Below are 19630 nucleotides of genomic sequence, written 5' to 3'. Positions count from 1 at the left end.
AGTGTCTCCCCTCTTCAATTCATTCTCCACACAGATGCCAAATTGATATTCCTAAACCACAAGTCTGGCCATATCTGCCTTTATGATAATACCGATTCCTCTCTTTGGCTTTTAAAGACCCTCACAATCTGGCTCTATCCTACTTTCTCAGGTTTTTTTCCTCCTACATTACTCATCTTGACACAGACCACCTTTCAGCCAAACTAATTGACTTGGAATATTCCATGTCCACAACATTCTGTCCTGAGCATCCCTGCCTTTGTATTCTTTAATTCCAGCCTGGAATGCACTCCCTCCTGCCTTATTTCAGTCCCACAGAATTCCTACTTGTCTTTAAAGTTCAACTCATGTTCCACCTCTTTCAGGAAGCCTTTCCTCACTGCCCCTATCCTCCCCCTCCCACTATTGCTGGGGCCCTGTCCCAGAGATTACCTTGTAACTACTTGGTACATATTTTCTGTGTACATGTTGCTTTTCACCAGGAGGATGAAAGCTTCTTGAGGGAAGGGATGATTTTGGATTTATCTTTGTATCACCCAGCACCTAACATGATGCTTGTTCATAGGAGGTGTTTAGTATGTGCTTATTGAAGGAATTAAGGGCAGAGATTGAATCTGGGGAGGTTAAATTTGAGAGAATATGAGAAGTTTAAGGAGGAGAAAGACTGAAATTGAAGGTGTGAAAGACTATATTTGAAAGAGAAAGATTCAAGGACAAAGAAAAGCTTTCATAATAATAAACATTTATACAGTGCTTACTATGTGACAAATACTGTGCTAAGCACTTTACAATTATTATCTAATTTGATCCTTACAACAACCCTGGGAGCTGGGTGCTACTATTATCTCCATTTTACAGATTAGGAAATTGAAGTAAACAGAGATGAGGTGACTTGTCCAGGGTCACACAGCTAGTAAGTGTCTGAGGTTCAATTGGAACTCAGGTCTTTTTGACTCCAGACCCAGCATGCTATCCACTGCGCTGTCTTAAGCAGAAGGATCTGAGGAGATAGACGAGGAGAGAGAGAGGAAAAGGAGGGAAGGAGGAGGAGACTGGAAAATGGGAGGAAGAGGAGGAGGAGGATGAGAAGGGGAGGAAGGAGAAGAAGAAGGAGGAGGAGGAAGAGGAAAAAGAGGAGGAGGAAGAGAAGAAGTGGAGGAGGTAGAGGAGAGGAAAGTAGGTACATAAAGCAAGTTGGTAAAACAAGGTCAAACATTAGTAAGATAAGGGAAAGGAAGTTAGGGGGTGTAAATTAAGGTCACGACAAGGTAAAATGAAGTGACAATTCCAGAACTGAAGACTCCCACTAGCAGTTTGTCACAGCTGTTCTCCAAGGGAGCAAACAGAAAAAAAAAAGGAGGGTGGAAGGGGGGCACTAAGACTCTCACTTCCAATGAGTAAGGAGAGCAAGGGAAATTTGTAGTCACCTGGATAAGGTGTGGGATGTTTGTATTTCTGCCATATGTAAAAAACTGTTATCTATTCTCAGAGTCCAGGCTGGTCTCCCTCTGAGAGAAGAAGGTAAAGAGGCTTAAGGAACACCTCCGCACTCTTCAGGTTATCAAAGAAAATGAAACTGTTCCTTATAAATAAGGAAAAAAAGGACTTCTTTACAAAAGCGAAGAATTAAAAACGATCTGAAGAGGAGAAGGGATTCAACATTTCAGGAGGGTAGAGGATGAAAGAATGTGACACAGAGGAGGAGAAGAAGAACCACTGAATCATGAGAGCTAATAAACAGATACAAGACTTTTCTTAGGGAGGATGGAGCAATACCTTCTGGAGAGGAAGTAGCTGCTTGTCCTCAATGAAGAGCCATCCACAGGTGAGAGATCACCTAGGATGGGTCTGAGAAAAAAAAGTCATAGTGGCAGGTGAAACAACTATTTGAGGGCCTGATAACAAGAGAGAGGTCCAGAGCACATATCCAGGCTGTGACCGACAATCTTCCAGACTTATCAAACTAGATGATAATTACCCACTTTTGGTGATTCATGTAGGCATAAAAGCTATAGCCAAATGGAATCTGGAAAGCATTGCTAAAGATTACAAAAATTAAGACCTTAGGGACCCAGGTGTTTTCATCACTGCTACCGATCAAAGGCAAGGATTTCAGAAAAGAAAGTCAGATTTGGGAAATGAACAGCTGGGTTAAGAAGATGGTGTCTGGGGACTGGATTTGGATTTCTGGATCCCAGCTTAAAATACAGGAATGACTGGCTTTTGGCCAGGGATGGAGTGCTACTAACAAGAACTGGGAAGATATAGTAGCCCGATGTCTTAAAAAATCTAATCAAAAGGGTTTTCAACTAAAAAAAGAAGGAAGTGGTGAAAATGCTTAGGTAGAGCCACCAAGCTAGATGCCAACACCATAGCTACAACATTAGAAAAATAGCAGTAGAGATTCCCATAAAATTGTAGGAGGAAAAATCCAAGCCAGCAATAAATACATGGCCTCAAAAGTCTATATACAATGCAAGGATGGATGACAAACAAGGTGAATTAAATATCCCAACATGAGGCAAATTTTACCTCATAACTCTCTCTGAGACTCAATGGGATGACACCCATAACTGAAATATGACTCTGGAATAGCTAAGCTTATTCAGGGCACCCTTAAGGGTAGGGTATAGGTAAATGGGGTACTGGAGTTGGAAGAAATAAGTGGAACCATACTGTATGTAATCCTGAAGTTATACTCACGTGAGGAAATCTATAAACCTGAAGAAGGAAGCTTGGTAGGGACCATTTGGGTGAAGAACCAAAGAGACAGAAATAAAAGCAATATTGTCGAAAGAAAATAGATGAGGAATGTGGGGAAGAGATCACAAGCTTGGTGCAAAATCACCATGTAATGGTATTGATGAGGACTGTTCCAACATCTACTAGAACTTTCTCTACCAAAAGCAAAATAGCTTGTAACTTCTTGACTTGTATTATGACAATTTCATCCTTCAAAAAATCAGAAAACCAACAAAAGGAAATTTTATTTTTCATCTGATTTTTACTATGAAGGCATAACTGGTTGTTGGAGTGGAAATGGGAATAACTTTGGGGGAAAGTGAACATTTCACCTTCAAATGTGTCATAGAGAAGAGGAGAATGTGGATCTCTATTTATGATAGAGAGGCACTCTATATTTGGGTTCAAGGAAAGAACAGAAGAATCCCATGGACTAGACAAATGAGTCCAAAAGGGATGCTAAGTTCTCAAGAGTGAAATTCTGAAAACAAAGAAACAGTTCTGAAAAAGAGACCAATGTAGATGCAGGGTCCCCATCAAGCAACTTAAATAAAACATATACATATATGTATATATAATATATATAAACATATTCATAATACATAAATCTCACATATATTTATATTATGAAGATGAAAACAAGAGCAGGTAATAGTAGCAGAATACAGTAGTGTTCAGAATGAGATTATATTGGTAAGGAAAATTAAAGACAACCAAAAAAAGGCTTTTTTAAAATTTTTGTTACATGGGAGAAGAGAGGAGGATCAGACAAGGAATAGGATCATTGTCCAAGGTGGATGGAATGTGATAAGAATTCCTGTTTTATTGGCCAAGGGGAATGATCTTTGGACTGGAAAGAACAGACCAAAAGTAGCTAATAAGGAGCTGATCCCCAAGATAAATAGGATATAGTGAAAACACCTAGCTGTCCCCAATAAATTTCAGTCACCAGACCCACATGAATAGACATCCTAGAGATTAAAGAACTTCCATGTATGATGGCTGAAACACTAAATATGATCTTTCAAAAAAAACATGGAAAATGGGAGAGATATTAGAGGATTGGAGAAAGGCAAACGTCATGATTTTCAAAAAGGGGGAGAGAATAGAATCAGGAAACTATGGATCAGGTGAGCTTGATTTCAATTATATTATTAAACATATTATTACAAGGATGGTTAATAAACATATTATTAAACATATTATTAAAAGGATGGTTAATAAACATATAGAAAAGGAAACATCAATCATAAAGACTCCATGTAGCTTCAGCAAAAATGGACTGTGCCAAACTAGTCCCATTTCCTTTTTTGACAAGGTACCTAGAATGGTAGGTAGATTGGGGATGTTATAAGTATACTTTACCTAGATTTTAGCAAAACTTTTGTGGGGGGAGGGGGAAATGGAGGAATGTGGACTAGATGATAGTATAATTAGGTGGATATGGGGCTGCTTGAATGACTGGTTTCCCAAAGTAGTCATTAATAGTTCTACATAACTTCTTTAGGATAAGGCATCATGGAGTGGAGTTAAGTGCTTAACTTAGATTCAAGAAAACCTGATTTCAAAACTCCCCTCTGATATTTATTTATTTACTTAGCTACACACACACACACACACACACACACACACACACACACACCCCCTTTCACCTGGCCAACACTCAGTTTCCTCTTCTGTAAAACTGGGGCAAGGTGATAATACCTGTAGTGCCTCCCTCATAGGGTAGTTGTAAGACTCTAATGAAAGGATGTCTATAAACTACTATAAAAATCTCAGCTATTATTATTAGTACCCTTGGATCTACGCTTGGCCCTGGGCTCTTTAACATACTTACGTTAATCACTTAAAGCATGGATGTAATAGTTATCAAATTTGGAGGTGACATAAAGCTATCACTAACATGTCAGGTGACAGTCAAGATACAAACAGATTTGACCAACTAGAACACTGGGCTGACTCAAATGGGATTGCAAAGAGTCAGACATGACTAAAAATGAATCAACAACTTCCTGACTTCAGGCCTAACACTGTATCTACTGCACCATCTAATTTCCCCTGCTCTATCCTGTTTAACTGTCTCTCTAAAAGATCCTCTATTCATCTCCTCCAATGGTTTCCCCTGATTAGGACTTACTTGATAAGTCATAGGGAATTACATAAGGCACATAGAGTTTTACATTGTTAATTTTCCCAGGGTCACATAGGCAGGTTGGTATTAAAGGCAGGATTTGAACACAGGGCTTCTTGACTCTAAGCCCAGAATTCCTTCTACTATGTCATGCTGCTTCTAATTACCTTTACAATTCTATAAAAAGTATATAATGAAATACATGGTTTCAGAGGAAGCTGGAAATACTTCTATGAACTAAAACAGAGTAAATTTGAGCAGAACTAGAACAATTTATACACTGACAACATTATACAGAAAAAACAACTTTAAAAGACTTTGGACCTCTGATTAATGCAATGATAAACAAGTCCAGGGGACTGAAGATGAATCATGCCACCCACCTCCTGCCAGAGAAGTGATGGAATCAAAATGCAGAATGAGACATACATTTTTAGATATCGCCAATGTGGGGATTTGTTTTGCTGGGCTAGACATATTTGTTATGAGGATTTTGTTTTTCTGGGCTTTTTTTATTGTTCAGTCAGAGGGAGGTCAGTAAGTGGGAGTGATAGTAAATGCTTATAAAAATAAGTAAAATTTTTTTAAATAAAGAAAAACATGATAAACCAAAAAGGGGGAAATGTAATGTGCAGCACTACATAAGCTCGTCTCATATATGGGCCCTACAAAATGCTACCCCAGGTTCAAGAGACTCTCTTCAAAACCAGAGTTCAAAATCTCCCACCAATGCTTTTAATTCTACAAGTCATCCAGAGGACCCATGAACTAAAGACATTTAATCAAACAGCATGGCAAATAACGTAACAAGAAATGATGCCCCATCCACCATGAAGTTCCCTCTCCAGCAGATTACTGTACCACCAACAGGAGTAGTAGTAAAAACATATGACCAGAAAACATGCATGGAGATTGTGTTTATAGGAAATATATATAGCCAAGGGATATGCATGAAGGGATACATGCTAATCATCTGGAAATATATGGAGGGTACATACAAAACAGACACCTGTGGAAAGGGCATACTGCCATAGCAAATCACACTTCTGACCCTGAAAGGCTGATGATATACTCTGGTGATGGCATCATTCTGCCCTCTGCTGTTCTCAATTAGGTTCATCATCTCTGCTACTCATTTCAGTTAACCACATGGTCACCAAGTTTCTTTCTGCCACTTCCTTCTGCTCCTCAGTTCTTCAGAGCCATCAGTTGGACTTTCAGCTCACATGTGCCAAGATGTAGTGACTAGAAAGCCTTTCTTTGGCCAAGGCAGTATGACAATTCTTTTTAGTCCATAGCTAAGGCTAAGGGAAACCAGCAAAAGCCATCCAGAGTACCTCCAGTTTAAGATTAAATCTATTCTTTTGATCACCTGTGCCTGGTGTTGATTTGAATCCATACTGATTTGAAGTCCATATTTAACTTGTTGTTAGAAATACCTAGTAATTCCTGCTTCACTCCTTAGGGAAAGCCTATGCCCCCAATAAGCTTAGAAAATGAAATTAGAAGCCAGGTTATAAATGACTTCAAACACTAGTCAGAGAGATTTATATTTGATCTTTGAGGTAATAGGGAGCCACTGGAGTTTACTGAGTAAAGAATGACATAGTCAGACAGTTACTTTAGAAATATCCCTTTGACAGCTGTTGTGGAGGGTGGATTGAAGAGGAGAGAGACCAATTAAGACATTATTGCCTTAGTTGAGGCAAAAGTAATGAGGGGTAGAACTAGAGTGATGGCGCTGTAGATGGAAAGAAGGGTATGAATGTACAACATAGTGTGGAGGTAACATCAATAAGACTTAGCAACTTATTAACTATTGAGAATGAGGGAGAGAATAAGGAGTCAAAGATAACTCCAAGGGAGCAAACCTAGCTGACTGATGGTACCCTCAACAAAAATAAGGAATTTAGGAAGAGAGGAGCATTTTGGAGAAGAGGCAATGGGCTCTGCTTTAGCTATGTTGAATTTAGGTATGTTAAGATGTCTTCAGGATATCCCATTAATTGAATATATCCAGTAGGCAGTTGGTAATGAACAACTAGAATCAAGGAAACAAAGGAGGGCTAGAATTATAGATCGGGGTTGATCCCACAGGAGTTGATGAGGTTACTGAGAGAAAGTATAGGTGAGAAGAGGAAGAAAGCCCATGACAGAGCCTTGAGGTATAACCACAATTAGGGGTTATATCAGGCAGCTAGGTGGCTCAGGGGATGGAGTGCTGGGCCTGAAGTCAAGAAGAGCTGAGTTCAAATCAGGCCTCAGACACTCATTAGCTGTGTAACCCTGGGTAAATCATTTAGCTTCTGTTTGCCTTAATCCACTGAAGAAGAAAATGGCAAACCATTCTAGTATCTTTGCCAAGAAAATGCCATGGCCAGTATTGGTTTGCTATGGCCCATGGGTCATGAAGAGTCAGACAAAATTGAACAGCAGCAACAACAAAGTGTTAACACCTGGACAAAACTTCGCTGTCTCCCTACAAGTAGAAAATAGTACGTTATTTCATGGATTCAGAGATGCAACAAGTTAAATCACATCCTCAAAATCATAACTTCATAAAAAAGAAGCCTGATAGAAAATCACTGCTATTCATGCCCCACAGAAAACACATTATTAAGGGATTTTACTATCTATACCACTCTTGCTGATGTATTAGACTATAAGTACCTTGAGAGTTTGGTTCTTTTCCTCTGTATTCCTTGAACATAACTGGGCTCTCTATGGGAGATCAATCCAGAGTTGCTGACTGACTGATGAGTTTGAGACAAGAGGTGTGGAGAGAGAAAAAGAATGACATTTCATGTTCCACGAAGGAATACAGTACATGAAATATGAGGCACTGGAGGTTTAATGTGCTAGGTTGACTCACCAGCTCTAGCAATAAATAAACTTCATCATTTACCAGGGTGGGCTAATTGGCTCTTGGACAAATCAGTGATCAAACTCCAGAAAGATGGTTCATGAACTGCTAATCTCACAGAAGAACAATTGAACAGAAGTTTACTGTAGCAGTATTCAGGGCATTTTATGGACCTTTTAAATCTGCTGATATACTTGGGGAGTGAATGCATCAGTGGTGCATTTAAAAGTCTATACTGAAGTAAACATTTTACTGCATGTTTGGGAAGAAGGGAAAAGTTAGCTGAGATTCATATTTTTCAAGGGCAAATGAGGTCATATACTAGTTTGTGGCTGGCTTTCCTTCCCCTGGGATCTTGTAAAGATCTTTGACTACCCCAAAGGCCTCTGATTTGTTACTCCTTCAGATTTATAAGACTCTCTTCCTAAACTTACTACTAAGTATTCACTCCAGGAAAATAGAGGAGCCCAACAGCTCACAGGGTGGTAATTTTGTGACCTCCAAATAAGTAGCATTAATGGTTATGCATGCCAAAACAATGGCATTAATCCTGGCATGTCACTCCCATGAGCACCAAGAGTCCACCCACTGACACAGAAATGCTGTGCCCAGACAGAGCCTTCCTCATCTCTAACCTATGTATATTCCTGGGGGAAAAGAAGGCAGTGAAAGTAATTTTTCTTGTCTTTTTCTGGCCTGGCTAGGTCCAATAAGGAGGAGGAACAGCTCTGGGCCTCTGGGTAGGGAAAAGGCTTCTGGCCTCTTACCCAGAGCTGGCATGAATATATAATGTGCTATTGTTTCTTTCTCTGTTATATCTAGTCTTTCCTGCTTTAAAGTAAAGAATTTTATAGATGGCTACAAATTTATGAACTTCTCAAAGGTCAGGAGAGTAAGCTACCAGAAGGGCAGTAGCTAGGGTCAATGCCAGGATTTGCTAGAAACCAGACTATGAGGAGCAAAGTCCCAAGTGATCTGCTTGCCCCAGCCTAGCAGCAACAGAGATCCTAACTCATTCACTCATCAGCTATGCCACAGTCAGAAGTGAACTCGATGGATATATGCTATGTAGAAACCGCTTTAAGTTTAAGCTCACTCTCCCCAAGGACTTAGGTGGGACAGGGGAGAGGGCACCCCCATGTGTGTGTGGAGGTAGTGGAGAGATATGTTGTATCCCTTTATAAAAAGCTTTTTTTTTAAAAAAAAAAAAAGTCATTTTTCCTTTGACTCGTCTTGAACCTTCTGAGGCTGATACACTCTGAACCATTAGATTTCATAGAAAATGAAGCCTTCATGGAAAATGTAAAATATGAATTGGACCTTGAAGAAAAGTTAGAACTTGCTTAATGGCCAACATTTGTGTAGAGTATCATAGGTTAGAAGGTGTTTCATCGGTGTCTCATCTGAATTGATACAAAAACACTGCAAGGTAAAGAATACTATTATTATGCCCATTTTACAGATGAGAAAACTGATACTTAGCAACTTGCCTATGGTCACCCAACTAAATAAATCAGAGGTAAGGAAGAAAATGGGTTCATCCAATAGAACCACTCTTGTGGAAGAGTGTGCTTTATGTTGAGTTCCTTTGGTCATAAGATTTAGCACTAGAAAAAAACCTTAGAAAGCAATTAGTCTTTCTTGTTTCCCCATTTTGCAGATGAGTAAACTGAGGCCCACAGAGGAAACAACATATCCAATGGGATACAGATATTAAGCAAGAGATTCAATATTTGAACAGAGGTTCTCTGACTCCAAACCCACCTGTATTTCTATTATATTACAATTCTTCAGTTATAAACTGCACATGGATTCCAAGATGGACCCACCTTACACTGGATTCCACTCTACATTGAATAGTGCTCTAAGGAGTTGTGAGTAAAAGTCCTTCTTGGAAGTTATAAAGCACAAAACCAAGGCTCAGATCCCTGTTTTGAGTAGACTTTCTCAGAAACCTTGCCGTACCTGGTCTTGTGTTCATTAAACAACTAGGGCTGCATCCACAACTTAAAATTTGAAATGGTCCAGCTGGGTCAGGGAAACAGCATGTAGGCCAAGTAATACCAAACTTCCTCAAATGTTTTCATTCCTTTTTGTGAATCTTCTTTACAATGTCATTGTGCATTTCTCAGCTGGCCTGCTGCACATGGCTGGCATTTAGGAAGGGTGGAAATAAAAAATTGTCATGAAAAGATGGAAGTATGGTGAAGTGGAAATGACACTAGATCTGAAATGACCTTATCATATCCCTATTCTGCACCTTTATAACCTTATAAATCACTTAATCTCTCTACCTCAGTTTCTTCATTTGTAAAACAAGGCATGCCTCGAAGATATTGCAAGTTCAGTTCTAGACCTCTGCAATAAAGTAAATATCACAATAAAGTGAGTCACATGAATTTTTTGGTTTCCCAGTGCATATGAAAGTTATGTGTACACTATACTGTAGTATATTAAGTGTGAAATAATATCACATTTAAAAAAACTATGTGTATACCTCAATTTAAAAATATTTATTGTTTAAAAAAAGCTATGGTCTGAGCCTTCAGCAAGTCATAATCTTTTTGCTGGTGAAGGGTCTTGCCTAGATGTAGATGGCTGCTGACTAATCAGAGTAGTGATTGCTGAAGGTTGGGGTAGCTATAGCAAATTCTTAAAATAAGACAAGAAAGTGTGCTAAATAGATTGATTCTTCCTTTCACTTGAATACTTAGAGGCCATTGCAGGGTTATCAATTGGTCTAATTTCAATATTGTTGTGTCTCAGGGAATAGAGAGGCCAGAAGAGAGGGGAGGAGACAAGAACTGCCCACAGGTGGAGCAGTCAGAACATACACACAACATTTATCTATTAAGTTTGCTGTCTTATATGGGCATGGTTCATGGCACCCTAAAACAATTACTTTAGTAACATCAAAGATTATTGCCCACAGATCACCATAACATATAATAATAGTGAAAAAATTTGAAATATTGTGAGAATTACCAAAATGTGACAAAGAGCCACAAGGTGAGTACATGCTGTTGGAAGAATGGAGTTGACAGATTTGCTCCACACAGGGTTGCCACAAACCTTCAATTTGGAAAAAAAGAAAAGAAAAGAAAAACAATATCTGTGAAGTACAATAAAGTGAGGTATGCCTATAGTAAGTTAGATTATCTCTAAGTTCCCTTCCAGTTCTGAGACCTATAATCCCAAAGTCTAGGGAGAAAAGACAGCACTGAATACTGAATAAGAGAATAAGGATGGATATTCCTTTGTTCCATGAAAGGAGTGGAGGGGAGGAATAAAAGAGATTAATTTTAAGGTATAATAGTAGGCCTTACATCATTCATTCAACATTTATTAAGAAGGAAGAGAATTTAAGAATATCTAAAAGGATCAAACTGTATAAATTGACACAGTGCATTTTTTTATCCATGAGACAAAGAAAATAGAAAGAGAATGAAAATTTTCATTTCAAAGTAAAATTACAATAAAAATTTTGAGTCAAATGACATCTGGTCCTTCTAGTGTTAAGTACCGACTAAATTCAGAGTCCAATGCCAAGCACTGGAGGACTATACCAGATAAAGTATTCTTGCTGTATAGATTATAGACTAGATACTTCCATAATTTGTACTATCTTTTGTTTGTTTGATTAATTACTGGAATGCAAATCTGACTACAGGCAAAGGAATGGACAAAAAAAAAACCTTTCAAGGTCCTATCTAGTCTTAGGTTTCTATGTTCTCTCTTTTAATTGTTTCCTGATTCACACTGGGAATCCAGAGGGCTATGCAAAGCTCTTCCATGAATCACTGATTCCACAGGTCAGGTCTTGGAGCCAATTCATTACTGTTTATGGCACAAACATGACAATTTTGAAGGACCGCAAGTCCCTGGGATGAAATACATTAAATTGAAACAAACCGTTCCCTTTGCAGCTCAGTAACCTTTACATAGCTCTCTGCATCTCCTTCCGTTGTTCAGGAGAAGCATGGGGTAAAGGAATTGCACCACCCACTGAGTTCACTTAAATTGAGACATTCATATTCCTGCTTGGAGAGAGAAATGTATACGTCTGAAACCCTTAAACAACCCCTCGCCATATGTGCCGACTTAAATGGAAACCAAACGGGAAAGAATTCTGACGACGGTCTGTCACTGTAAGTGCTACTTCCTTTAGTTAATTTATGTCTTCCTTAATCAAGTTGATGCTTTTTAAAAGGCTCCACCTGTGATGGCACTATTTGCGACGCGTTCGCATTTGAAGGTCCCCAGCCTTAGTACTAATAGTCATCTTAAGATACAGCACTCTTGTAGCACTTAATCTTCCCATCCAGGCTCTTTACCTGCATTTAGTCATCAATGCCATAAATACAAATAGCACATGACTATTCTATAACTAATCAGCCACTTACTCAACTCAGGGACCTAGGGGAGAATTAAGAAAATTGAATCTTTCAAAATGGAAGGATATACACGTTTTAACTTAGTCCAAACAGTTCTCCTCCCCATTGGGTTATTTAGACTGGGTATAAAAGCATTCACCTCAGATCTACTACTGCCAGTTCCCAAATTCCCGCTGAGTCCATGCCTTCCAGACCCTGTTAAAATAGAGACGGTGTTCCCAGGTGCCTGATCAACTCAGGCTTTTGTGTGTATGCCCTTTGGTGTCAGGGAACGGCTCCGTTCATTACTGCTAACCTGCTATAATGGGGTTAAATGAGTCAGAAGATAGTGTAGGGTAAAGAACCCCAAATCATGTTTATAAAGCAAAGGGAACAATGCAAAGTTGGGCGGGGCAGGAGATCAAGTGAGAACATGAAGAAACATGGAGATCAAGAGAGGGAGTGAGCCAGAGCAGAACTAGGAAGTGGGATCACATGCTCTACAAAACAGTAAAGAAGAACTGAGGAGGTATGAAGATTCAGGGTTCATTAACTGGAATGGGGTTGGGCCAGGGGTGCAGATACTAGCACAGAAGAAGGTATCACAGGCCCTGTTTGAGGACAAGGACAGCATCATACATCTTTGCAACTTCTCTTAATGCTGAGTACATACTTAATAAATGCTTATTGAATGAACAAATGAATGAATGAATGAATGCCTGTGGGCCTTAATTCAATTCAATAAAATTCATTAAGTGCCCAAAAAAACATTACAGAACAACATTCTTGTGGAATTGAAGAACTTTTTTTCTGGTTCATAGGTTCATGGAAAGAGAGGGAAGACCTCACTATTACCTGGGCAGGTGATGTATGCGAGTACATTGTGCTTGGCCTGGATTGGAAGTGGGTGGGGGAGATACCAAGATGTAATAGATAGTATCCCTTGCCCTCCAGGACCTTGCAATCTAGTTGAAGAGATAAGACAGGAATAGTAATCATTAGAATACAAATCACAACATAGTAAATGCATAGAATAGGTAAAAACAGATGTTATAAGAAAGAAATGTCTGTTGAATTAAAATTTGCTGATTCCAAGAGGAAAGTTTTGGCTTTTTGTTTTTGTTTTTATGTTTGTTGTTGTTCAGTCATATACAACTCTTCACGACCCCACTCTGGAGTTTTCTTGGCAAAGATACTAGATCGGTTTGCCATTTGCAGCTCATTTTATAGATGAGCAATTGAGGCAAACAGGGTTAAGTGACTTGCCCAGGGTGACACAGCTATTAAGTGTCTGAGGCAGATTTGAACTCAGGAAGTTGACTTTAGGGCTGGCATTCTATCCATGGTGCCACCTAGCTACCCTTCAATGCATTAATTGACCATTTTTATATTTTATAAGAAAGTTTAAGAGGATAATTGCTGATATTTTCTTGGTAGCCTTTTTTCAAATCTACAAAATATTACAAGAACTAGAGTAAAACCCCTAGTGTTTTGAAGGGATACACAATGAATGATTTATGAAAGGACATGGATTAGAATCTCACAGGATGAGTGGATAGAGAAGACCTGTGATCTATATTTGTGTGGGAAGTACCCAATTTAAGTGTAAGAATCATCTCTAAACCAAGATGAAATTAAATGAACCTGTCACTACCAATGCCTTTTGGGTTCCAAAGCCTCCCCTGTTCCCCATCATTATTCAAAGATAGGATACCACTCCATGAGGGAGAAAAGATTATTGTTTTCTGATTTTCTTTTTGCATCTTCTAACAGGGAAAGTAACCACCTCCCTTCCCAGATTTTTTGTCAGACCATTACTGGAAGATTCAAGTTGAGTGCTGGGAGCGCCCCTATGATGACCCAGAAAAGTTACTTTGGTCAACTACAAGTAAAAGTACTTAAAACTAAGAAAGAAAAGAAATCATTAATCAGTTTCTTTGGTTTTTAAGTGCACATATTACAGTAGAATTATGTAATCCTAGAGCTAGAATGGATCCCAAGATATCATTGAGTCCAACCCTCTATCTTCAGGCGAGTGTCTTAATCATCTAGGAGAGATAGTTCCTACAGTATTTCTCTGCTGAGAGCTATCCAGGGTCCTAAAGCACTGCTTCACTTGATTGCCCGTTTTTGGACTCTATCATCTCATCGGTAAAGGAGTTCCCCCCTCTCCCCCCACCCCACACCCATATCTGTCCTGCTTTAATTTAAGCACACTTCTTCTCACTGGGTCTTCCAGGGACACAAAAGGACTCATTTTCATCATCTATAAAAGGGAATGGAGAATGATAACAATGATACAACATACCAAAATTTATGGGATGCAGCAAAAGCAGTATTTATAAGAAGTCTCTAAATGCTTACATCAACAAAATAGAGAAAGATCAATGAATTGGGCATGCAGCTAAAAAAACTAGAAGAAGAACAAATTAAAAATCCCCAATTAAACACCAAATTAAAAATGTTGAAAATCAAAAGAGAGATTAATAAAAATTGAGAGTAAAAAATAAAACTATTGAACTAATAAACAAAACTAGGAGCTGATTTGATTTTAAAAAAATAATAAAACAGCTAATTGGTTAATTTGATTTTAAAAAAAAAGAAAACCAAATTACTAGTATCAAAAATGAAAAGAGTGAATTCACCACCAATGAAGAAGAAATTAAAGCAATCATTAGGAGTTATTTTGCTCAATTATATGCCAATAAATCTAACAACATAAGTGAAATGGATGAATATTTACAAAAACATAAATTACCCAGATTAACAGAAGGAAAGAGAATACTTAAATAACCTTATCTTAGAAAAAGAAATTGAACAAGCCATCAATGAGCTCCTAAGAAAAAATGCCCAGGACCAGATGGATTCACAAGTGAATTATACCAAACATGTAAAGAACAATTAATTTCAATACTATATAAACCATGTGAAAAAATATGCAAAGAAAGTCTTCTACCAAATTCCTTTTATGACACAAATATGATATTGATACCTAAAGCAGGGAGAACAAAAAGGGAGAAAGAAAACTATAGGCCAGTTTCCCTAATGAATATTTACGCAAAAATTTAAATAAAATACTAGCAAGGAGATTACAGAAATATATCACAAAGGTTATATATTATGACCAGGTGGAATTTGTATCAGGAATATAGGGCTGGTTCAATATTAGGAGAACTATCATCATAATTAACCATATTGATAATAAAACCAACAAAAATCATACGATTATCTGAATAGATACAGAAAAGGCTTTTTGACAAAAATACAATACCCATTCTCATTAAAAACACCAAAAAGCATAGGAATAAATGGAGTTTCCCTTAAAATGATAAGTAGTATCTATTTAAAGCATCAGCAAGGATTATCTGTAATGGGGAGAAGCTAGAAGATTTCCCAATAATATCAGGGTGAAGCAAGTATTCCTATTATCACCATTATTATCCAATATTGTACCAGAAATGCTAGTGATAAGACAAGAAAAAGGAATTAAAGGAATTGCAGTAGGCAATGAGGAAACAAAGCCATTAGTTTGCAGAAGATATGATAGTATACTTAGAGAATCCTAAAGAATCTACTAAAAAAAACTAATTTAAATAATTAGTAACCTTAGCAAAGTTGCAGGATATAAAATAAATAAACATAAATCATCAGTATTTCTATATATTACCAACAAAGTCTAGAAGGAAGAGATAGAAAGAGAAATTCCACTTAAAATAACTTCAGACAATATAAAATACTTGGGAATCTGACTGCCAAGACAAATCAGGAACTACAAGAACACAATTACAAAACACTTTCCACACAAAGTCAGAGCTAAACAATTGGAGAAATATTAATTGCTCATGGGTAGGCTGAGCCAATATAATACAAATGACAATTCTACTGAAATTAATTTATTTATTCAGTGCCATACCAATCAGACTACCAAAAAATTATTTTACAGAGCTAGAAAAAAATAATAACAAAATTCATCTGGAAGAACAAAAGGTCAAGAATATCAAGGGAATCAATGAATAAAATGTGAAGGAAAGTAGCCTAACAGTACTAGATCTCAAACTGTATTACAAAGTGGTAATCATGAAAACAATCTGGTACTGGCTAAGAAATAGAGTGATGAATCAGTGGAATAGATTAGACACACAATACACAGTAATAAATGGCCATAGTGATCTAGTGTTTGATAAACACACGATCAAAGCTTTCATGACAAGAACTCACCATTTGACAAAAATTGCTTGGAAAACTGGAAGGCAGTTTGTCAGAAACTAGTTATAGACCAACACCTCACACTATATACCAAGATAAGGTCAAAATGGGTACATGGTTTAGACAAAAAAATGTTACATAAACAAATTAGGGTAGTATAAAATATCTTACCTGTCAGATCTATGAATAAGGGAAGAATTTATGTCTAAGCAAGAGGTAGAAAGCATTATTTCATATTAGATGGATAATTTTGATTACATTAAATTTAAAAGTTTTTGCACCAAAAAAACCCCAATGCAGCCAAGATTCAAAGGAAAGAAGAAAGCAGGGAGGAGGGGAGGATGGGGGTGGGATTCTATAATAAGTTCCTTTGATAAAGGCCTCATTTTTCAAATATATAAAGAACTGAGTCAAATGTGTATCAGTCATTACCTAATTGATAAATAGTCAAAGAATATGAACAGGCAGTTTTCAGAAGAAGAAATCAAAGCTATTTATAGTCATATGAAAAACACTCAAAATCATTATTGATTAGACAAATGCAAACTAAAACAACTCTGAGGTACCACCTCAGAGCTATCAGATTTGCTAATATGTCAGAAAAAGAAAATAATAAATGTTGGAGAGGATGTGGGATAAATTGGGACACTAATGCACTGTTGGTGGAGTTGTGAACTACTCCAACCATTCTGAAGAGCAATTTTGGAACTATGCCCAAAGGGCTATACAGGTATGCATATCCTTTGATCTAGCAATACCTCTACTAGGTCTGTATCCCAAAGAGATCAAAGAAAAAGGAAAAGAATCTATATGCACAAAAATATTTATAGCAGTTCTTTTAGTGGTGGCAAAGAAGTGGAAATTGAAGAGATAACCATCAGTTGAGGAAAGGCTGAATAAGTTGTCGCATATGATTGTGATGGAACTCTGCTGTGCTATATATCACAAGCAGGATGGTTTCAGAAAAACTTGGGAAGACTTATATGAACTAATGCACAGTGAAGTGAGCAGAACCAGGAGAACTTTGTACACAGTAACAGCAATATTTTACGATGATCAATTGTGAACAACTTAGCTATTCTCAGCAATACAATGATCCAAGACAATTACAAAGGACTTAGGATAAAAACTTCTATCTACTTTCAGAGAAAAAACTGACGGAGTCTGAATGCAGATTGAAGTATATATTTTTTTTAACTTTCTTTATTTTTCTTGGGTTTTTTTGGTCTGTGTTTTCTTTTTAACATGGCTAAAATGGAAGTGTGTTTTGCATGACTGCACATGTATAATCTATATTAAATTGCTTGCCTTTTCAAGGAGGGGTGAGGGGAAGGAGAGAGGGAGAGAACTTGGAACTCAAAATTTTAAAAAACAAACTTTAAAAATTGTTTTAACATGTTATTAAGGGAAAAAAATTATTTTTTTAATTTTAAAAAATAAATAAGGGGCAGTGGTAGCTTCTCCTAGTTGTCCATGCACAGGTTGTGGAGTCAGAGAACATGACTTCAGGTCCCTGCTCTGTTACTGCCTCGATGACCTTACATAAGCATTTCACCTCTATTATCCTCAGTTTACTCAGTTGTAAAATGAAGGGGTTAGGTTAGATGGTCTTTACAATTCCTTCCAATTCCTATAGTCTTTTTGATCTCTAAGCTTCCTTCAGGCTGTAAATCCTATAATCTTTAATCTATGAGAATTTAATTGATCAGTTTACCCCTCAAAACAAACCTTCATATACCTGAAAAAGAATCCAATTCACCTCATGAAATGACTCCAGTGCTTTTCATCTTCCTTCAGAGGGCCTGTCTCCCATCCTCTGTGTTGTTGAGGTTTTCTTCCTGAATCCTTAATTCACCTTTCTTGAATCAGGAAGCAAGTAAAGATGCCAAGTTGAGTATTATGAAATCTTCCTGAGCCAGTGCCATACAAAGAAACAAATGCTGCATCCTGCCAAGGCCAACTTTATGACCTTGTGTAAGCTACTTTCTGTCTCTAAGCCAAGTGTCCTTGTCTGTAAAATGGGACTAGTGTGACTTGCACTCTCTACCTCATAGGGCTTTTGTTTAAAAAAAAAAGCACACAGAAATGTGCATTGTCTTTGTGAGTAAAATGAGTGCATTGGACTAGATGATACTTTCAGTGCTAAAATCTACTTTATTTATGTGTAAGGCAAAAAGCATTTTGTTAGTTGAATTGGATTAACAAAATTGAATTGAATGAATTTAGTTTCATTAAATTGAATTGAGATACAGTGAGAGAAGTATTGGCTTTTAGTCAAAAGATGGGTTTGAGTCATGGCTCTGCTACTTACCAGCTATGTCACCTTGGTCAAGTCACTTGTTTTTAGCTGCAGTTTCTTTATCTCTAAAAGGGGGGGGGGTAATACTAATTGTATTACTTTGTAGGATTGTGAAAAAATGAAATCATATACATAATGTACTTCCTTGTATACAGTAGGCACTTAATATATAAATACCTGTTGAATATATGTTATTATCAGATTTTAAAAATTAAACCTCTTTCTCCCCACCTTTTCTAGAGTGTAGAAACCACATGTAGATTAGGATTCTCTGCCATAAATAATGGTCTTCCCCTGGCAGTGAGATGCTAGCGAACTGGGATCTTTGGTTTCCTGATTCAAGAAAGGTGGAGGAAATTGCCTCCCTAGTTTTATTTGGCTATACAGGATAAAATAATAATGCTAATAATGGCTAACATTTATATAATGCTTACTATGGGCCAGGCACTGTGAGATTATTATCTCATTTGATCCTTACAACAACCCTGTGAGGTAGGTGCTATTATTATCCCCATTTTATAGATGAAGAAATTGTTGAAAACTTGCCTAAGTTTTGAACTAGTGTCTGAAGCCATTGTTCCTGGCTTCAAGCCTAGCATGCTATCCACCGTGCCACCTAGCAGCTTATAACATGTACTATCTCTACTTTAGAAAGTTGCACCTATAGGACAACATGCAATACAAATTCAAAATGATAACCCTAACCAACCCAAAAGTAAGTAAATAGACCTTCTTTTCTCTGTGGCTTCCATCTTTAACCTATGCTTGACATTATTTGATAAGCACACCAGGGCTGAATTCCAGGGGTGTTTCTATACCATAGTGCCTATTCCACATATAAGCGTGTTTTCTATTCTATTAGCTCTTTAAAAGAGAAATGTATGGTCAAAATGTATAGTCTTCATTAGGATTTTATTTGTTTGTTATTCATTTGTTTGTTAGATTTATATTATGCCTTTCCTCCAAAGAGCTCAAGGCACTGTATTTATTGTTATTATTCCTTTTTGGTTTAGCAA

The sequence above is a fragment of the Vombatus ursinus genome, unplaced genomic scaffold, assembly GCF_900497805.2.
Source record: "Vombatus ursinus unplaced genomic scaffold, bare-nosed wombat genome assembly UNPS02014786.1, whole genome shotgun sequence".
In the NCBI taxonomy this organism is placed as follows: domain Eukaryota; kingdom Metazoa; phylum Chordata; class Mammalia; order Diprotodontia; family Vombatidae; genus Vombatus; species Vombatus ursinus.
The sequence above is the reverse complement of the archived record's forward strand: the minus strand, read 5'-3'. Positions refer to the sequence as shown.